The sequence below is a fragment of the Ictidomys tridecemlineatus genome, chromosome 3 (assembly GCF_052094955.1).
Source record: "Ictidomys tridecemlineatus isolate mIctTri1 chromosome 3, mIctTri1.hap1, whole genome shotgun sequence".
In the NCBI taxonomy this organism is placed as follows: domain Eukaryota; kingdom Metazoa; phylum Chordata; class Mammalia; order Rodentia; family Sciuridae; genus Ictidomys; species Ictidomys tridecemlineatus.
Window position 1 is genome coordinate 179,331,274 of NC_135479.1, and position 23,927 is coordinate 179,355,200.

The following is a 23,927-nucleotide window of genomic DNA, read 5'->3' on the forward strand; positions in this document are numbered from 1 at the left end:
GACTCTTAAACATGAGCCCCAACTTTTCTCCTCTAAGTTGCTCTTGTTGGGTGTTTTGGTCACAGGCCTGCAAAAGCTGACTAAAACACTACTGAATTTTGTAGCGTAGCCATAAGAGTATTTCTCATTTAATCTGTGTTGACTGTCATATTGGAGGCTCCTGTTCACTGTTGCCATCTATCATCACAAGAAAGTATTGTACTGAATATGGAATAAGATAAAAATTCGGAATATGATTTCTACTAAATATATATTCCTTTTGCAGTATTGTAAAGTAAAAAAAAAATCATGTCATACCACCCTAAATTTGGGGCCACCAGTATTAAATAATACTATAGATTGCTGATTTCTAAGTACAGAGTTTATTTTAAAAGGGGTTTGAAGATACTCATTGAAAGAATAACTTGAAGAGAAAGGTAAAATGTGTTCCTAGAGCCAAAATATTCATAATCATTTTCAGCATAGCCATTGAATCATAAAACTAACTACTTAATATTTAGGCATGAGACTTATTGTTCCTTTTTCACATTTTCCTCATATTTACATGTGTATGTGAATTATCACTTATCTTTTTATTTATACATAGTAGATATATTCCTACCACTTTCTTGGTGTGAATCAACAGTTGGTTTTAGAAAGGTTTAGAAAAATCTGTTTGTTTTATTCTTATTGAAGTGTTTTGAAAAACAAAGCTGCCTCCCCCCACCCCCCCACCCCACCCCCCCAAAAAAAGCAAAGAGACCAAACTGTTTGGGAGGAGGGAGGAAAACTAGGCAAGCAGTAATCTCCCAATAAATTCTTTCCCAATACCAATGGGCCCTGGAGGAATGGGGAGATACTGAATGCTGGGCTCTGGACTTTGATCTTCCCCTGTTGCAAATTAGTCCTAAATGGAGACACAGTAAATACTAAAATTCTGGGAGACAATGAATCCCGAGAAAGAAAAGCAATGGGCAAAATTTAAGTATTCATCTCTTGGGATCTGGGCTCCCATCTCTCCAAGAAACAATGAGTTTCAACCTTTTTACAACTGCCTTTCTGAGTTAAAGTTTTAAACTACACAACTAGCCCCTGAAGGTCCAAATGGCACATCTACAGTTTCGAATGAAACTACCCTAATTGTACCCTATAAAACTAAAATCCCCTTCTGTAACCCACAGCCATTTTCGCATCCAGAAAATGGGCCCCTGTGATGTCTGAGTCTGTGAATGAATAAACAGCTTCCCTGAATCTGTTGAGGTCTGTATTGGGTTATTTTGCACTTATAAACAGAAAACTACTTTTGATTATTTTTGTTACATTCTTTGTGTAAAGGTTACAGTTTCTTGTGGTTATATTTCTTTATTACTTCTTAAAAATTTTTCTTGGAACTTAAAAACAAAATACATTAATGGACTAGGAAAAATTATGGACATTGCAGTTTTAGCTTTATCTCTTTACCTTCTATATCACACAAAAAATACAACAATAAGGCCTATATTGAAAGATAAAACAGATTTTTTTTTTTTGTGTGTGTGTGTGGTATAAATGTTTTTTTTACAATGATAACCTTGAGACATTTCAAATTTTATTACAGAAGATAAAGTTTAATCCTTTGATTAAACTTTATTTATTTCTCAGATTGTTATTCAAATGTCAATATTTACATAATTTATATTAACTAATATATACCAATACCTTCACAAATATTAATAAATTAAGATTCCATAATTCTCTTTAAAAAAAGTTTTGTGAATAAACATATCTTATTTCACATTTCTTTAGGATCTTTTTGTTTGCTTGTTTTATTTATTTATTTTCATGTTGTGCTGGAGATCTGATTATTAAAGATACCTTGATTACAAAAACCGACCACAGATTATTAGGAAGAATAAATAAAATCTTTGTAATTAGCACTATGATTTGTTTTTAAGCAAGGTGAGCATGTTGGTCAAATGAATGAACTTGTATGGTTAGATAAATAAAACTTATTTCAGTTACTTATGCTTTATGATTTCATGCATGAAATCTACTTTAAATTATATGAAATCTACTTTAAATTATGTGTTTTTAAGGCTCTGAAATTCACTCTAGTTTTCTGTTTTATACAGTATTTTGTAACTTACCATCTTTTTGGAAGTTTTGCTGCAAAAATGGTCAGAAACATTACAGATTTCACCTCCAGTTTGTGGTCAGGATCTCACTGAAATATTATAAAAAAGGATAAAATATTAATTTAGAATTAATTTGTTTTAAAAAATAAACCCTATTGTATTGTCTATTGGAATCAGTGACTAGACGATGTTTTTTTGGAAGAGTAATTCCAAAGTTGAAATTCAAGCAGTCATGGAGACTCAGATTAGAAAGGAAGACAGAAAAAATAATTAGTCTTTTAGATAAAATAGTGTATATTATAGTGTTTCTTTAAAATTGTTCACTTTTATTTGCTTAATTTTCTACATTAAAAAGTTATGACAGTAAACTAATTTTTACCATACTGAATTAAAAGCCTTTCATGTGTTAAACTCATCAAAATATTAATACACTATTTTGAGTGGACACCTGAAAAAATCAAAAATTCCTAAAATGTGGGGAAATGTTATGAAGTCTATCTTTCTTAAAGACAGTTATTTCTTTGCCCAAAGCATTTCATTTGCAGTCCATTAAATCAAATTCTAATAAAATTTAATGAAATCTCTCACACTCATGATTTTTCAACAAATAGAAAATTAATGAAACACTACAAGAGCTTATTTTTAGTTTATTTAGTAGTTCTAAATTTTAGTTTTGAGTACATATGGTAGAATACTTTAACACAGAAATTTTTAAGTTGTAAATCCCCATTTCCAATATATGTCTCTTTCCTGAGTGAAGCAATTTGACTTAGTGGAAAATTCATGAGGATAGGCCAATTACAAGAGTCTCATCCTAATGGAATTATTTAACTGCCTGCCCTCCTTTAGGTTTTTCTATGAGAGGATGGTTTGACTGTTGAGGAATAGTCAATGCAATGCAGAATTCCCCCAATGATGGAGCTTGTAAGTGAGAGATGGGGACATGGGTTTGCATAGAGAGCCCTTCTCTGAGTTACTCCAAGATAACTAGAACAGCAGTTTTCAGGCTGTGCCTAAACCTGAGTTACTCCATTTGTAAAGTAGTAGTTTGCCATAAACTATTGCATTTTGAGTGCAAATGCCAAGGAAGAATGATTCCATACCTTGTTGGTACAAGTAAACAACCCTGTGTTTCCAGTATGACCAGATCTCATCAGATGTGAAGTCTTCACTCAAAACCCATAAAAGAAGGAGCCTCCCCAAGACTGAACATAGTAGCACACTGACCCTGTCACCTGGTCACCCATCAGAAGGAGCCTTGCCTAGGTAAACTGTTACAGTGACAAACCTCTGATTTACTGTCTTCATTCAGCTTCAGCAGAGTGCAGTTTCCTCTTGCCCGTGATGACCACATATGGTCCTCTCCAAGTTGACACCTCAAGCTGATACTCTGGGACTGAAACTGCCTCAGTCTGAACTCTCCACTTTGGTAACTCTGAGGAAGTGGTTCTTTAAAATCCTTATCTGACAACCTACAGTGACTTTTTGACTCTGCATTCATATCTTTCTCTGCCTGTTCTCTTGGCACACCATCCTGTAACCCTTTCTTAATCTTTCTGAGACCTATTCATGCATTATTATGTGAAGTCTGAAGTGCGACTTCAGTGTTATAGATTTTATAAATTAATATTGAAATAAAAGAACTTGTGTGTGTCCTACTTATGACTGTCAGCTGACCCACAGTATTCTGTGAACTGCCCCTGATGAAAGTGGTGTAGCTTGTGAATTTGTTGTTATTCAATAAATTCTGACATTGTGGAAGGACACAAACGTGTTTGTTTTGTTAGTGATATAGCTCACTCACCACAGTTTGGAAGAGATAATATGCTACCCACACACCCTTTCTTTTACTTCCTGAGTTTTCAAGTCCTTATCAATAATCATTTTAAGAAGTCATAATTCAGAGCATAAGCTTTAAATTCAGACATAGTGAATCTTTAGCCCAACTCTGTACCTCTTAGGGAAGACCATGGCTAAATTGCTTAACTTCCCTCTTAGAGCTGATGTGAAAATTAAAAGAGATAAGAAACTATAAAGTGATTTAGGTTCCAAGTGTGTTTCTCAGAAACAGACCCTGAGGGGAAGGTTTGTATGCAAGTGATAATATTGAGAAGTTCTTCCTAGATAAAGCAAGTGTGGGTTGGGGGTTCAGGGAAGAAACCAAAGATACAACTGTAAAGTTCCACTGAAGGTAGCTTCTGCCCAATCTCATAAGCCAGGCCGTGGTGTAAATGTCATCCTAGAGTCATCCTGCTCTAGGCACAGGAGCTGGGGCTGCAGGACCCTGCCTGGTTCAGTCACTTGCCTTTTGCTTTGGGGTGAGGAGAACTTCCGGTTCTCTCCACAGAGACAAAGCAGCTCTGGGTGTTCTATGGCAGGCCTGCAAACAGAGGCTGGGATGGGAATAGAGGACAGGGCATTTGTGATCCGGATCCAGGTGGAGCACCAACAGTGTCTGGTACAATTCTATGTGGCCTTGGCAGGTAGGAAGCCCTCAGTATGTGTTAGCTCTTACTGTTGCTACATTATCTCTCCCTCTCATTTATTCTCTTAACGTGACGTGATAGTAACTTGACAGGGTTTAAGTGGGTCAAGATAACTCACTGAAGAATAGCTTGTGGATCATAAAGTACTATGGAGATGAAGGCCATGACAGTGGGTAAAAGACTAAGGAGCTCTTATTACATGACCTATAGCAGGGATAATTTTCCCTGAGACTGTGGGAGCTGACCAGTAGAAATTTAAGGTGAAAATATAGAAACTGATGACGGTAGGGTCATGTGTGGCTGGCCCCAGGAAATAATGTCTTCTCACTCTAAGGCAGAAAATACCTTGGCAGAGAAAAGGACTTGCTCATGCCTTTCAAGCAGAGGGAAAGTATTATTTAAAGAGAGATCAAGACATGGTATTTTTATTAAATGTAAGATGTTGAAGCTACTTGACTAAGAAGAATTTCTAGAAGATCTTCTTCTCTACAAAGAAAAACTTAAAGGCATAGAAATGTGTATGACATGACTCTGTTCTTGTAAAACATGAACAAAAACTTCATGTATATATTGGTATGCATATAAATTGATAGTATTAGTCGTTCATATGTATATAGAAATAGTTATGTACCTAGCACTGCTCTGAATACTTTACATATACGATTGATTCATTTAAACTCACTGAGCCTATGAAATAAATACTACCATTATTATTCCTGCAACAGAGAAATTAAATGGCTTGAACATTCAAGGTCAAATTGTAGTAAATGTTGAAGACGTTTTTTAGTTACAGATAACCTGATTGCCTCTAAGTGTTATGGCAGTTGCCTGTAATTATATTATTATGGAGTCAGTAGCAGGAGGAAGCTTTGCCCTGATGACTAAACTTCATCACTCTTTTGCTGAGAACCACAACACTTTCTCTGTCACTGACATGCCAGGTGGCAAGGGTGTCCTACTCCTAGGGTTGGTTATTATGATGTTCATGCAGCTACCAACATCACCTGAACGGGAAGCATCTTCACTGTTCACCTTTGTTTCCCTACCCTTTGGTTCAACCCAAGTCCTTACTCTGTAAAACCATCATGCTATATGTCCCTGCTTACCTCCAGTTGACAAGGTGATCTAAAGAGTAAGCAGTCCTCCTTCTCTGAACTTAGACATTGCAGTCTTGCCAATAAAATGCATGTGTGTTCACTACATTATTACCAACAGAGCAGCCCTGAGGAGCCACTGGACTGGGGCAGCTCTTTTTAACTCATGACTTTCTTAGCAGCATATGGATTACAGTGGGACTGACATGTTCCTTCACACATGGAATGATTATTACTCTCTCCTTCTTTACAAGTTAGGGTTTTTCTTTTCTTCTCAGATTGAACAGGGATTTTTCCTTGTTATTATCTTGCAGGGGGAAAAGTGAGGTCCTAAAAGGTGAATAGGTAAATTAGAGAATGAATATTCCAAAATCCAAACATAAAATGAGGTGAAACTACATCTGTGGAAGGTGCTTCATTTCAGCACTGTTGTCAGAGGGTAGAGTGATTTCATTGGCACCATGGCAAACAGCAGCAGTTGATTCTGGTACATAAATTGACTATGAGCTAATGTATTTGCACAAGTGAAAATATTAATTTTAGAGATACAGGTAATCACATATGGTCAAGAAACAAAAAATATAAAATAGTATATGAATAAGTGATCCAAAAAGCCACATAGATTATTGCTTAGAACTGATAGAGTCATCCAACAAAGCATATTCAATACATAAATTTCACGATACAGCTGAATAATCCTTGTATGTTTTTCAATCAGAAATAAATGAAGATTATCAGAATTACTGATAATTGCACATATAATTTAAGGCACAGAAAATGATTTACAAAATCATTTATTAAGACATTAGTGGAGATTATTTATACATTTCATGATCAATAAAATGAATCCTCAATAAGATTATATAACTGATACACTAATGTGTATTCAACTTATTGTGATTTTATTGCTACATGTGAGAAGAACAATTGTATAAACTTCTTTTTTATATCTTCAGTAGTTAGCATTATACTTTACACTAGGTACACTTCAGTAGACTTCAGTAAATATTTGTTTCATATATAAATGAATAAATGCAATAATTCCGTTGAGGTATTTGAAAACCTTAGTATGTGTAGAAATGGTTAGAAAGGCAAATCAATAATGTACTACAAATGTTCATATTCATTTTTCTTGTTAAAAGAGCAGATAATTCTGTATGAATTGATATTAAGGTTTCAAAATGTAATTTACCACTTGGGGTTTCTAAAATGTATATACACTCTGTGTGTGTGTGTGTGTGTGTGTGTGTGTGTGTGTGTGTGTGTATAACTATAGGGATCATGTAAGTCTCTTTTTTTTCCTCTGCACTTCCTGAGATCAAACCCAGGACCTTGCATGTACTAGGCAAGTGTTCTTCTATTGACCTACAATCCCAGCCCAAGGCCTGATTTTTGTAAGACACATTATTTTGTCTACCTTTCACGAACTTCTGTTCATTGGGAACACTCATGATATGGACCGCTAAGTTTAAATATGTAATCAAGCTATTTTTCTATTTAGAACAGAGAAGAATTAATGTTTTCCTGTAATCAACACAGAGTGTTTTATGTTTCCCTTCCTTTCAGGCTTCTTTTGTTCTAGGAGATAGCTTTTCTCTTGCACTTCATGCAACTACATCCTTTGTGCACTCCCTGGTGATTATTTCCACATAGAGTTGTGGCATATACACATGGGACCAGCTTTTTGTTGATAGGGGAGAGTTTAGGTAAGATTTCTGAGGGTTCTCTAGAAGGCCCAGAACTAATGCACCACTCCTTTGTCATTTTTCTCTTTTATCTTCTAGCAAAAGCAGTGACAGCAGAAGTCACTGAAACAATAACCATCGCCCTATTGTCACCTTTTCCCATTCTTAGACTTCAGTCAACTTTATATCTTTATTTTAGTTTTCATTTGTTCTAATTAGTTATACATGACAGTAGAATGTATTTTGATTCATAGTACAAAAATGGAGCACAAATTCTCATTTCCTTGGTTGTACATGCTGCAGAGTCACACAATTTGTGCAATAATAAATGTACATAGGGTAATAATGTCCATTTCATTCCACCAACTTTTCCACCCCCATACCCTCTCCCCTCCCCTCAGTCCTATCTGCCCAGTCCAAAGTCCCTCCATTCTTCCCTTGCCCCACCTCCATTTTGGATCAGCATCAGCTTATCAGAAAACATTTGGCCTTTGTTTTTTTTGGGATTGGCTTATTTTGCTTAGCATGAGATTCTCTAGCTCCATCCATTTATCTGCAAATGCCTTAATTTCATTCTTCTTTAAGGCTGAGTAATATTCCATTGTGTATATATACCACAGTTTCTTTATTCACTCATCTGTTGAAGGGCATATAGTTTGGTTCTACAGTTTAGCTATTGTGAATTTTGCTGTTGTAAACATTAATATGGCCGTGTCACCATAGTATGCTGATTTTTAAGTCCTTTGGGTATAAACTTAGGAGTGGGATAGCTGGGTCAAATGGTGGTTGCATTCCAAGTATTTTGGTCAACTTTAACTAATCTGTGTTTCCCAATAGACCCTGAAATAAAGTATATTACTGAGCAATCTTTAGAAGAAGATTGTTGGACAGGCAACAGTCTTCCTAAGTGACACGTGGCTTCCCCTCCACCCCATTTCATAAGATTAAGGTGAACCCTGAGTATCATGATAATGTATTTTATCAGAAGAAGCCAGTGAATTTTTTCCTAGCTTAAAAATCTTTCATACAGTATAACATCTACTGAGAAATATGCAAGTTATATTTGTGCCAGGAGACTAAGGGAGAAGAAATCAATGGCATTTCCATATATGTTTTATTTTTAATCCTTATTTTTTTACCAAGTAATCTTTGAAATTTCATGCATAACAGTCATTGTAATTTAGAATACAAAGATTAATGCACAATGTTTCATCAAAAGAGGCTTAGAATAGGGGACATAGATTAATGATTAAAATATCGTAGGTGTTCTGTTAAGGAGAAAATAAAGTGCTGTGGAAGCACGTAGTACAAACAGTTATGTGAGCCTGTGCTGACAAGTGTGAGACAGGAAAGATGTTCTATGTGGAATGTTAGTTGTATATGGACCCTAATTTGATGTACTGTCCACTCAAAATAATTGTTAATGTTATATTCCTGTTAACCTTATAAGTCAAACCTGAATGACCTACATGGGAGTATCCTTTGAGGAGATCTTGTATGTAATCTCCAAGATCAGCACCAGGCAAGACCTTTCAATACCAACTTTATCCACAGACATACTTTTACTTCTGTAATGTCAAAGAAAGGTAAGTGTGTATATATGATTGTACTACTATAAAACAGATTAATTTAAGCTTATGCCTTAAACTATAAAATAAATATATTTGTTTTTCAGAAAATGAAAAGAGTAGTAATATATTTCAAGTTAAAATGTTCACAGCCTTATGGAACTTGCACATAAATTATACCAAAAAATTAGTTACTACTTTACTTTTTTTTGCCAAATTTCTTCTCTAAATCCAATTCTTATGGCAAAATTATTGTCTATTCATAATATAATAAGTTAACTTTTCATATACTTAAACTCTAGATGCTCTGTTATTTTGTTTATCTTTGTACTTTTTTTTCAGACATAACAAGTTTAATTTTTTTTTTTTTTTTATTGATTGTTCAAAACATTACAGAGCTCAAGACATATCATCTTTCATACATTCGACTCAATTGGGTTTTGAACTCCCCAAATACATAATACAGACTCACTTCTTATTTTCAAGTGGTATTAACGCTAGTAATTCCTGCTTTAATTTAATAAATATTTTAAAAATTTATATGACATTGAATTTTTAACTGAAATATAAAAACTTAGCAATTATATATTAATGGAATACCTTATGATATTGTAACACATGTATCCATTGTGTAATGTTTAAATTAGGTTAAACATACTTATCTCCTCAGTTAAATTCCTTGTAGTAAAGACATTCAAAATCCTTTCTTAGAGCTTTTAGAAATACACAGTACATTACCATTATCTATAGTCATCCTATTGCCCAATGGCACTCCAGAACTTCCGCCCCTGGCTGTAAGTACTCATTCATCAGCATTTCCCTTTCCCTCCCTTCTCTACTTTTCTAGGCTCTGGTCACTATCATTCTGCTTTCAACTTCTATGAGGACAACTTTTGTAGTCTCCACAAATGAGAGAGATCACATGGTGCTTGTCTTTTTGTGCCTGTTTGATTTTTCTCAACATAAGGATCTCCAGTTTCATCTGTGTTTCTGTAAATGTATTACAGAGTTTCATTCTTTTTATGCTGAATAGTATTCCATTGTGTATATGTACCACATTTTCTTTTTCTGTTCATCAGTTGGACAGTTAGGTTGTTTTCATCTCTTTTCAGTCTTGCAAAATTGTGAGGGTGCAAATATCTCTTTGACATATTAATTTCATTTCCTTTGGATATATACCCAGTAGTGGGACTGCTGAATCATATGGTAGTTCTTTTTTAAGTTTTTCAAGGAACCTACATACTGTTTTCCATAATGGATGAACTAATTAACATTCTTACCAAGGGTCTGTAGGGGTTCTCTCTTTTTTTTTTTAACACCCTCAGTGTTATTTTCTATTTTGATATAGGCTGTTAACAAAAATACTAAAATGTATTCTGATATATGGTATCTTTTGATAATGGTATATTCTGAATTTTAACGACTCCCTCCCATCCCCTGGCAACAGCCATTTGTTTGTAGCTTATTTTCAAATGTGAAAGGTTAAGTTCACTTTTTTTATTGGCAATTAAAAATTCAGTTGCATTTATAATATGTAGAATTGTATCAAAATCATTGAGCTACAGAGGATCCTGTGTGAGGTAGTAAGAGAATAAATTAAAAACCCAAGAAAAGTTCTAATCAAAAAAGAAGAGAAGAAGCAAGAGGGAATAATATTTCTTTTTGGACAAGTTTCAAGTTGTGATAGATGCTAAAAAGATTTGAAATGAAAAAGGATCATTTGATTGATCAAGAAAAGAGAAAATATAAACATTTTTAAGAAAATAATATTAATATTTAGTGAAAGATGAGAAGAATAGAAGTTAAAATGTTAATGACTTAAAAGAATATATATAGAGATAATTAGGATAGTCAACATAGAATAGAAACCTTGACAGGAAAATGACACAGATTCTAGTTGTCACCTAATATCCATCCCCCTTTTAATTCTAGATAAAAAACCACATTTCTAAAGCACATTTGCAGTTCAGTATGTTTATATGATCAAGTTCTGATTAATAAGATACAGCACAGGAAGTGTCATGGGGAATTTCCAGGAAGAACCAGAAAGCTGTTTCGAGAAAGTTGGATAGTATACTCTTGTGATTTTCTTTTTTCTTCTACTTCAGGCCTGGAACTACAGCAGCTTTTTTTTAGACTGCAAGATACTGAAGATAAAGTCATAAATCAAAGAAAACAGAACAGAAAGATAGGACTTGGATTCTGGAGACACCATGGAGCTACCATATTAGCCCTACATTCCAAGCTCAGCTTCATTACACAAACACAAAACAAACAAACAAACAAACAAACAAACAACAACAACAAAAACTTTCTATCACGTTTAGGGAAATCTTAATTTTTAATTCTGTCTTATGCAGCTTCTCCTTCAGATAGAGGTTGATTCTGTATCTCCAGGGCCCTTGAATTTCTGCAAAGCATCTGCCACTAGTAGGCCTCTAAAGGGAAACAGGGAAATTATTACTTGATGCATTGAACTATTTAAAGACATATCAATGCATTGTTCAACTTTAACGTTAGGCAAATAAAGCATATCATTAACACATATTTTTCTACTACCGTTAGTGAAAGTGTGTGTGATATTGAATATTTTATATATAGAAACTGAACAGAGGTATCTTGAAGCAAATGGGCTAGGTTATAGTGTGTCAACAATCAGCACCAAAATTTTAATAGCTTATAGCAACAAAACTTATTTCTAGCTCATGGTTCAGGTTTAATATGAGTTCCCTGGGGGCTCTTTTTCATGTAACCACTCCATTTTCATATGATATCTCTTTTGTAGTGCTGAAGAGCAGGGTACTTGAGCACCAGTATTTCCTGCTAGTTACTGCTTACCTTTAATTTGAAGGAATTAGTTATGTGACTATACTAACTTCAAGGGCTTGGGAAGAATAATCTTCCTCATACCTAGAAGCAGAAGAGAACTGGATATTTGAGAACGTTAATAGTGTCTACTACTCTACTGAATTGCAGAAGAATCTATGTGAACATTTTCAATGCATATTAATGTTCTTACTTTAGGGACATGAAGTTCTACTTTAATTAGTTTAATTTCCCTAGAAAGGACGAAGTCAAACAATTCCATATGAGAGTTTCTTTAAGACTAATCTCTCTTTTGCAGGTGAAAGCTAATTTAACTGAAAAATAAGTCTCTGCTTGAAAAGATGAGCACTCAATCTTAAAGATTCACAAACATCCACACTAGTTTATTCATCCATTCATTCTGCAGACACTGATTGAGCGTCTGCTAGGTGCAATTTAGATAAGATCCATGGAAGTCAGGGAATAAGGAATGGGATTTTAGAAGGGGAAATGGACATGACTCTAAATATTTCTAAAATTCTCTGTCAAAATTAACTTAATTTAAAGTAAAGCAACAGCACTATAGCTTCCAAATACATTTAAGTTACCAGATAGTTCTTGGAAATTAATTGTATCATCATGTTTCAGATATTGCTGCAACATTTGTCCTAACTGGGGAATTTTTAAAAGAATATATCTGAGTAAAGAAACTGGATTTTTCTGGGGATGAGATACTGAGAAAACTTTTCTGATGAGCCAACTCTAGTCAACTGCATAAACATTTTGTAACAATAACTTAAAAATATGGCTTTCCCCAACACAAACCTAAAGTTGTACTGGCATTTTAATTAGAGACATCTAATTCTTTTTGTATCCTTATAATGGTATCTATTGAGATATTCTATATGAAGTATCACCGTACCAGAAGTATTATAACAGATAATGCAAAATTTCAAGTAACTTGGAAAAATATCTCTAATGAGAAATCTCAATAGAGAGGATATTATGCTTTTATTATGCTTTTATCTTCTCAATGCATTAGATAACACTTCTGGAAATATTTGAAAAAGCATTTTCCCAAATTCTGATTATTTCCTCAGGACAGATGCCTTGAAATGCAAGTATTAGTTGAAATGATATGAACATAAATCCAAAAGAATAAGTTCAGCACAGTCTTCAAATTGCTTCCAGAAACTTATGAAATTGTACTCCAATATATAGTAACTTGATACATTTTTCTTTTGGTTTAAAACCCTTATCAAAAACTATTGTCTTTCTTTGCTATTTGATTGTTTCATGCTAAGAAAGTATTTTTCTATTCAGGAATCATATGATTTGAGTTAAATCATATATTTAACTCTGGCATAACAATTTTTGTTTTCATTTGCCTTTAATTTAATAATTAATATCTTATTTATTCCTTAAAAGAGGCTTTTTGAGAATGAAAGCTATTCTGCACACTTTTTTTTTTAAAGGGAAAAGACGTTTTATTGCTTTTCTAGCAAAGGAGAAACACCTCTCTGAGAGGCTATGATTCTTCTCATCAGGGAGAAGAGGGGATTTTAAGGAGGTGATTCAAAAGCTACATTTCATATATTCTCTGTTGGGAATTGTAATTCATTTGTTAATTTGGGAGACAGACATTTCCGAGGTCTTCTGAACCATCCCCAAGTCTGAATTACTTCATTCTTCTGGTGGGTATGTCCTGCACACTTTTTTAACTAGAATACCATTCTCATGACAGATGTGATGACTGTTTCTAGAATAAATGGTTACCATGGTAGTTTTCATCTTTAAAATTTCTGATGAATTTTCTAAGGCTTAACAAGATTTTCCAAATCAATTTTATTTCAGACAACTACTTTAAAAAATTATGAAAACATAATTAAATTTAATTCATGCGTTTTTCTGTTGTTTACAAGCTATTTGATTAAAAATGTCATTAACTTCATTCCTATTAATTAAAACTATAATAATTCATTTTGGTAGACAGCATTATTTACCAGCAGACTGTCAATATAAAATGATTTTTATTTCAAAATTGAATATGATAAAACAACTTTGGCATAGCATTCTTCTAATGATTTATTAAATCCTGTTGTTTCCAGTTCCCTAAGAGTGATTGCTTTTTACAACACATATGGAGCAATATCAACAAAGATGAAGAACAGGATGGTAGGTCAGTTTCATAAGACCCTACAAATAAACAAATTCAAGAACGCTAGTTATAGAAGACTGATTTTGAAAAGTCACTCTAAATCCTCAATCTTGGCATTTTTCCTCTGATTTTTCCAAGTGAGAATTTAAACATTTTATGCATTTTTCTTTTTATTTTAAAAGAAAACACAAACCAAATGTGCAGTTCAATACATTTTTATAAGGTAAACCCTCTTGTAACCATCACCTAGGATAAATTAGATATTTCGAGTCATCCCAAAGCCCCTCTGTTCCTGTTCTGTCACCCTCAATCTCCCTCCAACAGTAAACATTATCTTGACTTAAGTATCATATCCCTGTTTCCCTGGAGTTTATCACCCAAATGTATATCCCTAGGCACCATCATTTACACTTTAAGAACTTTACTTTAAATTTTTAAAAGTGCTATCTTTTTGCCAATTCCCTCAGAGGAAGGAGTAGAAGGACCTTTTCCATTTTGCTAAACAGAAAGCTTTTAAAATAGAAAAGGTTATGCCTTTGAGTCCTTCTTAAGGAAAGAAGAATGAATGAAATTTATATTGTTCTCATATTCACATAAAATATAGACAATTAGTAACACCATTCTTTAGAAGGAATCCATTTCAAAAAAGCTGTTTAAATTGCTGTCAGTATTGTCATAGGAGGCATACAACCTTTTTATAATTTATTATTATATCATTTATTTCTTTGTGCAGACAACACGATTTTTTTTCACTATAAGTTGGCTCAATCTATACAGCCACAAGGAAAAAGAAAAAAAAGTTAATTAAGGAACAGTGGAGAAATCAGGAAGTAAAAGGCAGATTTTCATTAGAGAATGTTGGATGAGTAGAGGACAACAGTTAATATAAATGGTACCAATATGTTTTTCTTTGTTTTTGAACATTCTTCTTCTTTTTAAAATATATATTATATATATTTTATATAATATTATATATATATATATTTAGCTGTAGATAGACAAAATATATTTTTATGTGATGCTGAGGCTAGAACCCAGTGCCTCATGCATGTGAGGCAAATGCTCTACCACTGAGCTACAGCCCCAGCCCTGTTTTTGAACATTCTTACTGGAGAATAAGAATGTGTGGAAAAGTAGACAACTTGTCATTACATAGCTTTATGAATTTTTATAAAGGGAACATATCATAAGCCACCTCTTAGATCTGGCTGCAAGACTCTTTGGGTTCCTGAGAAGTACTTTGGAGACCCCTAGGTACTATTGCTCCCAACCCTTTCAAAAAATGACCATTATGCTAAATTCCATCAACCTAGCTTATCTTGCTGATATTTCAATTTATATGCATGAAATCATATGTTCTGTTGTGCTTGGCTTCTTTTTGCTCAACATGATGATTGTAAGATTCATGTTATTGTATGCAATCATAGTTAATTCTTTTTATGATATAAATGTATAGTATTCTATAGTATGAGTATACTACAATTCATTTTTCCGTTCTATTCCTGATGGGAATTTGGATTGTTTTCAGTTTGAGTCTATTAAAAATATTGCTGGAGGGACCTTTATCTATTTGTCGTTTGGAGAGTATACAGATGTTTCTGTACAGTAAATAACCAGTTTTCTAAAATTATTGAATCTTTTGCATTCTCACCAGAAACATGCAAAATATCCAGTCACTCATCATCCTAATACTTCCTGTCATCAACTTTTAAAATTTTAGCATTTTTATTAAATGTGCAGTGGTATCACATTGTCATTTTAACTTGTTTTTTCCTCCTGCTTTTTAATGTGATTAAATACCCTGTCTTATGTTTATTGGCCATTGGCTGGTCCTTTTTGTGAAATATTGGTTCAAGTCCTTTGCTTATTATGTATTCAATTAAATTGTCTATTTTTTCTATTTATTTGTGGGATTTATTGATAATTTAGAATAAAAGCTGTTCATCAGATAGATATCTTGCAACTTTTTACTTATCTGTGGTTCAGCTTTAACTTTCTTGATAAATCTAGGATTACAATCCACATATTTGGAATTATGATCCATCTGGAATTGATTTTTGTGTATGCTGTAGGGGTAAGTATTGTTTATGGCAAAGTCACACTTGATATTGTGCTTTTCCATTTGATTGCCTGTCCCAGATCCAATTTTGGATGTCTTTCTTTAAGTGTGCTCTCCTGGCTTTTCTCACTGTGTGTATATATGTTCTGATGACTTCCAAATTTGTATCTCCAGATCTTTTCCTTGGATCCTCTACTATAAACACAGCTGTCCACTCAAAATTTCTCCATGGATCTTGAACATGCATCTGAATTTAACACATCCAAAACCAAATTCCTGCCCCTTTTCTCTTCTTCTCTTTCAGTTAGTGGCAATGCTATCTTTCTAGTTACTTGGGCTAAAACCCTTGGAGACCCTCTGTACTTCCTTTCCTTTTGCATTTAGTCTACCAGTAAATGTTATTTTCTCTAATTTTTAAAATATAACCAGGTATTAATCCCTCCTGCCTCCTTTAGCAACTCTCTAGTGTCCTCCATTGTCCCTTGCTTCCAGGCTGTGGTTATGTCCTTCTCATTGTTTCCCTGCTAGCACCTCTGACACCTTTATTGACTTGGAGTCAGGGTGATCCTGCTGAAACACAAGTGATGCCTATCCATTGTGGCAGAACCTCACAAATATTCCCATTTTAGTTAGGGCAATTAAACAAGACAACTACTTAGAATAGCTTTTAGTTGTTCTTTTATAAGACCTGACCCCAAATACCTGAGTTTATTTCTAACACCTCTCACTCTTCACACTCTGCTTCAGCTACATAGGCCTCCTTGCTATTACCTTAACAAAGACAGAGAATGCACTTTTTGATGCCTCTGCCTTAAAAGTTCCTTCCCCATGCATTCACAGGGGTTACTTTTTAATAGCATCCTTTAGGTCTTTGTTCAAATGCCACCCCATCCATGAGACTTTCTCTTATTGTGCTATTTAAAATTATAACAGTATGCTATTCTTTATCCTCCATATTTCTTTTTTTTAATACCATTTAAGATACTACACAATAACATTTTTATTTTGACTTATATTTGTCTTTTTTTGTGCACACACAGAGCTTATGTGGGTAGGAGCGTTCATTTCTTTGATTCAATGATGCATTCTCCGCACTTTGAAATGATATGCTGTTTTAGTCCAAATATAGACTAAAATGTAAAATATGTTAAAGAAAATTATAAAATGATTTATTTTTCCTACGTGAGCTTTCGTTTTTATAAACGTATGAAAGCAAATTCTGATGCAGTGATGTACACATATAATCCACTTGGTGGATGAGGCAGGAGGATTGCATGTTCCAGGCCTGCCTTGGCAATATAGTCAGATCCTTTCTCAAAATTAAACTAAAAATGGGCCAGGGATGTAGCTCAGTGGTAGAGTGCCCCAAGTTCAATTCCCAGTACTATAAAAGGAAAACAAAATCAAAACCAAACATTAAGAAACTCATTACCAAGCGGCAAGTAAGTATTTTGAAAAGCTATATTAATGAAAGAATTATAACAGTATTGAGTGTGGTGAAAGGAACCCAAACTTAAAATACATTGTGGTATATTAACACTGCAGATGACATAAAAAGGTTGAGGACAGTTTCTCCTTTGTGTCAGAGACTGAGAAAATAAATAGTTTTGGTTTTCTTAATACATTATTTGGCTTGATTAGCACTGTTGAAGGGCGATGTTTACTGAAGTTATTCATATTAATTTTAAGTAATGAAATGTTTAGAAGGCTTTTAGAAGGCATAGAAAATACAAATTGATTCCCTTACAGAAATTAATGTCAGTGCTCACTTCCTGTAACATGTTACATATACTCAATGTTTTATTTCTTACCACAGAATATTGTTACAATTTCAGAACAAAGGGAAGATAGTTTCTGTGTGAAGACACTGTATTTGTCAAAAAGAAAAAAACACACATAAGAAAAAATGTTTTGCCTCAGAAATAACTTCTAAATCAAACTCTTAATGTCCAAACATCTATTTAAAAATATAGCTAAAATCTTCCCCATGTTACTAATAAGCACCATTTCTTACAGGAATAATTTCAGTAGGCAAATAATGAAGAATAACAAATAAAATATTTATATAAATCAAGAACATCTAAAGAAAACTAAAAAGAAATAGTCCTTAAGAGGAAAAAAAAAAAGAAAGTGGTCAACAAGCCTAGCATATCGTAAATACTGATAAAATATTTGTAAATGAAAAAAATAGTCATTTTCCATGCAAAATTAATTTTTCTAATAAATCTAGAATGCTAGAGAAGAGCTGAATCACATTACAACAACATACTACCTTAATCTTAGTAACAGTTAATCTCCTGAGACATAAATTATGATTTAGCTTTACGTCACAAGCCAATTTATTCCTTTCATTTTTTCTGTCTGTAGGAAAATTGTCAGCATGATCTGAAGGATTTAAAGGTTAAGTGTCTTACCTTAGGCCTCAAGTAAATTTGTATTTCTAGGTATCATTTTCTACTTCTGTAAAATGGTGGGCTAGGACTTTAAGAACTAAGATAAATTCCATGCTTTGCTATCCCATAACTCTTAAGATTCCACAAATAACAGATAAAGTTGTATAGAAATCTCTTGGAGCTCTTGTCTCACTGTGCTGTAATTTGGACACTTACATTTGTTATTTTATTTTTTTGCCTCCTTGTTCTCTAATGAAAACTTAAAGAGAGTTCCACTCTGTCTTATCTGAACCCATTCAACTATATTTCTAATCATATTTGTATCCATTTTCATGCATTATTCATCTATCAAACCATATACCCATCTTCTATCTATTGATCTGTCCATCTACTCATTCATTTTTTAACTTTTAAAACATTTAAACTATGTTAGGCTTATAAAATTATATATATAAATCATATTTTATATAAAAATCATATTTCATATATAAAATATATGTATGTATTTGAATTCATTATATATATGTATATATGTATATATATTGTAGAATTCAATTTTAACAGACTAAAGTAAGCCAGAAAAAGATTACATAAAATTATTTGTATCACAAAATTGGTTAGGGATGAATAGGAAAAATTTCCAATATGAGGTACAAGTAAGAATTTCAGGATGGTGAAAGATGGTATGGAAAGGTAGAATGAAAAATAAGAAATAACATAAGCAGGAGTGTAAGAACACATAAGGAGTGAAAAAAGCAAAATTGTTGCTTCTGCGAAAGTCCATATGTGTGCTTTCAATGTGAAGAAGGAAAGAAGAGAGTAATGGGAACTGAGGCTAGAAAATTTGGTGCCATCTAGTTCATCAAAGGTTCTATATGTCATACTGGGTACCCTAATTAAAATAAAATCCTTGCAGGACTGACATGAATTAATAAACTAAAGGTAATGGGCTAATATTTTCATGGGATCACTCTATCCATTAAGAAATTAAAGATGGTTTTTAGTTTTTATTTTCAAACAAAATTGAATAACCTTGTCTGACAAGGTCCTGTTGATATGTGTTAATTGAAGAAAATTATGTAAGTTATTTAAAATGTGAAAATTGTAAAAAATGATCCATACAAAGTCCCCATTCTAAGTTGAGGAACTTAAGTTATAGAAATAACCTAAATATTAAGTCAAAAAGTTCAGTTAATAATGACTATTTCTCAGAAGGTGATCTATAAGGGACTTTGTATTCTTATTTACACATCCCTATAGCACTCATATTTTTATGCCCATAATATTATATTGATTTAGTAATCAGAAAAAGTAAAACTAGCTGGGCATGGTGATGCACATCTGTATTTCCAGTGGTTGGGGAGACTGAGACAGGAGGATCATAAGTTCAAAGCCAGCCTTTGTGACTTAGCAGGGCCTTAAGCAACTTAGGGAAACTGTCTCAACTGTCTCAAATCAAAAATAAAAAGGTCTAGGTGTGTGGCTCAGTGGTTAAAAAATTAAAAAGGGCTCCTGTGTTCAATCAATCCCTGGTATAAAAAAAAAATTATTTTCAATTTGAGGGAAAGTTTCAAGAAAAATATTAATTACCACAGTGGGGTATTCTAAAAGCTGAAACCTTAGCTTAACTAAATTTCACAGAATTTGTTGTTTTTCTGGTTATTTGATGAAATCTTTGCAGCCTTTATCAGTTTTATCAGCGCTGTGTTCATAGGATTCCTCTGCATGACAGAGCTAGATCCATAACAGTTTTGATTAAAATTCACCTTAGAGTGTGCTCAATATTATTTGCTATAGAAATAAGAACTTGAAAATATGAAGAAGGCACTACACAAATCCTTCGCTTAATTAAAACGACAAGAGTAAATATCCACCAATATTATGAACTAGCACAGATGAACAAATTTAGGCAAAACTCTTGTTAGTTTCATGGAAAAATAATCAAAACTGCTTTCAAAATCCTTTTCCGATGAACAAACTATTTCTGTGACAAGATATTCTAAAACAAGTGCATAAAAAAGAGATGTAAAAAAGAAAGTGAAGAACAGATAAAATATTAAAATTACAATTTTGATGCCAGGAATATTTCACTTCATTTATAGAGTCCCAAAGTTAGGTGAGATAGACATTTTTTTTTCCAACTCTACAGTGAGGCTTATTTTTAAAAAATAAATCTTAATTATGTATATTTGAGGTATACAAAAAGATGTTATAAGGTACATATGTTGTAATATGGTTATTATAGTGAAACTTTTATTACATTGTTATCCACTAGACAAAAGATAGTCACTTAGGAAAAATTGTGAATATAATGTACTATTATTAACCACAGTCCTCATTTGTATGTTATATCTTTAGACTTGTTAATCTTATATATCTGCTATTTTATATCCTTTGACCTACATTTCTGTTTCTTCCCACCTACTTATTTCTGTATCTTTGCCACTTTTTTTTTAAGATTTCACATATAAGTGTGATCATGTAATATATATATGGCTTATGACTCTTTGCATACTGTCCTTCTTGCCCATTCATGTGTGGTTTTCACATTCACCATTCTCCTCATTTGGGGGGCTGAATAGTATTCCATTGTGTTTGGGCATATGTGCATGCACATGTGTATGTCACAGTTTGTTTGCCATTCATTCATTGATGAACATGTAGGTAATTTCCATACCTTGGCTATTGTGAATAATGATGTCATGAAAATGAAGAGTATAGATATCTCTTCCAGACATTAATGTCATTTCTTTGGGGTATACAGTCAGAAGAGGGATTGCTGGGTCACATCGTAATTCTAATTTTAATTTCTTTAGGAATCACCATAGTGTTTTCCATAATGTCTGAGCCAATGTACATTCCTACCAACAATGTGCAGTGGTTCTTTTTTTTCTCCACACCTTTACCAACACTTAGCTATCCTAATGGTTGTGAGGTAATAGGTCAGAGTGGTTTTGATTTGCCTTTTCCTGATGATTAGGAATGAGTATCTTTTCCTATATTTGTTGGCCATTTTTATGTGATCTTTGGAGACACATCTATTAAGGTCCTTTACCCTTTTTCTAATTGGATCATGTTTACTTGCTACTGAGTTTATGAGTTCTTTATAAATTTTGGATATTAACCCTTTATCAGATATATGATTTGCAAATATTTTTCTCAATCCATAAATTGCCATTTCATTCCATTCATTGCTTTCTTTGCTGTGTAAAAGCTTTTTAGTTTGATGTAGGCTCATTTATTTATTCTTGATTTTTGTAGTCTGAACTCTGGATTTAATATTTAAGAAACCATTGCCAAGCATGATAGATAGATAGACCTATTTAAAATTTAAATCACTTGTGTTCTTTTAGCTAATCAATTTGAATAAAGATAGAGAGAATGTTCTATCTTGGGCTATATAATATAATGAGATGAAGATAAACATCTAGCACAATGCCTGGCACACATTAGGCCTTTATATAAAACAGCAGATGAACTCCAAAAATCCTTCCCCTGAAATCTGATTAGGTTCCAGAACTCTTTTCTCTCTTCAGGAGGATGTCAAGGCTGCTGCTGTTAATATTAGCATATGCAAAGGACAGGTAGAGCCCCTTTCAGTTAATGTCCCTGGAGCAAAATAGATTGACTAGTACATAGTCATAGGGGTCCCTGCAGAGCAGCCCTGGGAAAAAGCAGAAAGACAAGTAGAGCTTGTTCTCCCTTCATAATATCAGTGTCCCAAAGAGGAGGGAATCAATGATTCACAACAGTTTGTCTTTCCTATTTTATTAAAAAAAAAAAAAGAATTTATAGTTTAGCAATATAGGTGACATTTTGAAAGCTCTTGTTATAAATACATCTTTTGGAAGGACTTCAATTGATTACTACTATAAATCACTTAATCATCATACCACTTGTCTGTGTTTCTCTCTGTATGTTTTGATGCCAGCACTGTTAACCCTTATCCTACTTGTACAGATTTTATCAACTGTTAGAAAAATGCCCCAAATTCACTAAAGTCTTAACTTCATTTTAAGGAATCTTTAAATGATGAATGCTTTCTAAATAATACCTGTAAGTATGGCATATTCACCCACTTCATCTGGAAGATAATGAATAATTTAAGGATTATAATTGTTTGAAAAGTATAAGGAACAGAAATTACTCAGTTGAACTCAGTTCCCTTTTACCTATAAAATGAACTTTGATATTAATTGGGTAAAATTAAAAAACATACTTTATATTGTGGGCGAATCAGTACCAGTAACAATTTCTTTTGAAAGAAAAGAGTAAAGATTAATATTGGTGAAGTACTTACTCTCTATGATATTTGTATATGTTAACTTATTTAATTATTTTCACTTCATTTTATTGATACAGAGGTCAAATATCTTGTTCAGCTCTTCAACCAGTGAAAGGTAAACCCACATCAGTGACTTCAAGTCTGTGACCCACATCGGTGGCTTTTCACCAGACTTGCTGCCTCTGAGTAAAACAAATTTTGAATTTTGCAAACAATTTAAAGCCCTCCAGTCTTCAGGACTGATACTTAATTCACTGTTTAGCTTTATAGCAATGACAGTAGTAAGATCACCATGCACTGAGCCTTAATCATGAGCTAGACACTATACCTGTGGTGCTGTACACACCATTCCACTCTAGCTTCTCCAAAACTCTTAGGAATAGTTATAATGACCACCATTCCTATGGCCCGTCTTACATGCTATGTGCTAGTGATTTTTCTTTGCACTTCTTATATATTAACTCACTTTCTGAGGTGACTCAGAGGTAGGTTACAGGCATGAAAAGTGGAGAAATAAAATGAGGCTAAGAAAATAATTCTATAAATTGGGCTCACTGTGCTGATCCCAAAATGCTCTTTTTAAAAAAGCAACTTACCTTTAGCCCTGCCTGATTTAACTCCACAGGTTATGTCAAATTTCTCAGCAAACAACCTGTTATTGGCAACAGGAATGCAGTCTCTACATGTACATAAGGAGAATAGTTACCCTGAAGGGTGGGGCCTTTTATGATCCTTACACACTCCAACTACCAGAAGTCAGAGAAATAAAGATAATGCCCTCTAATTGTAAAATCGGTAAGAACAAGTCCCAAATAAAACCTGTCAGCATGGGTCAAAGTGACCCAGAATTGCCTTGGACATTGCCTTGGATGTTTACTATGTATAATTGGGACTTGAAAGTCTGAAGCAATTCTGCTGTCAATCAAATGTCAAGAGGTGAACCTGGATGAAAGTCTCTGGAAACTTTGCTGTTGACCTTCAACAAAACTGAAGAGCAGGAGTGTCAGGCTGTCCTTCCATCTGAGGACCTACTCTCTCCTTTGAGAGTGCCCCCCCACCCCCCAGCGCCTTCCCATTTCCTATACCTTTAATAAACTTTGCCATTCTTTCACTAATTCTTGTGTCTTGCCTAAAATCCTCTTGAGCAAGAACACAGGAATCCAGGGGGGCACGCCCATGGCTGCCTCACTTGGGTTCTACAGCGGGGGGTCTCTTCTGCAATGTCAGGAGGAATCTCAGGAGAGAGCACTGGTTACTGTCACATATTACAAAGCATTAATTCCCTCAAGGGCCATTGGTGT

The 23,927-nt window shown here is 33.7% G+C and overlaps 1 protein-coding gene and 1 pseudogene across 2 annotated transcripts in view; one reads left to right on the forward strand and one right to left on the reverse strand.

The window, feature by feature from the left end:
• Nucleotides 1–23,927, reverse strand: part of Htr1f (5-hydroxytryptamine receptor 1F) — a 170,592-nt gene that overhangs the window by 71,240 nt on the left and 75,425 nt on the right. For both annotated transcript variants that reach the window (XR_013436957.1, XM_040286936.2), the window contains exon 3: nucleotides 2,106–2,182. The gene's annotated coding sequence lies outside the window, so the exon portion shown is untranslated. The remainder of the gene's footprint in view (nucleotides 1–2,105; nucleotides 2,183–23,927) is intronic.
• Nucleotides 1–23,927, forward strand: part of LOC101973847 (tetraspanin-3 pseudogene) — a 57,312-nt pseudogene that overhangs the window by 11,950 nt on the left and 21,435 nt on the right.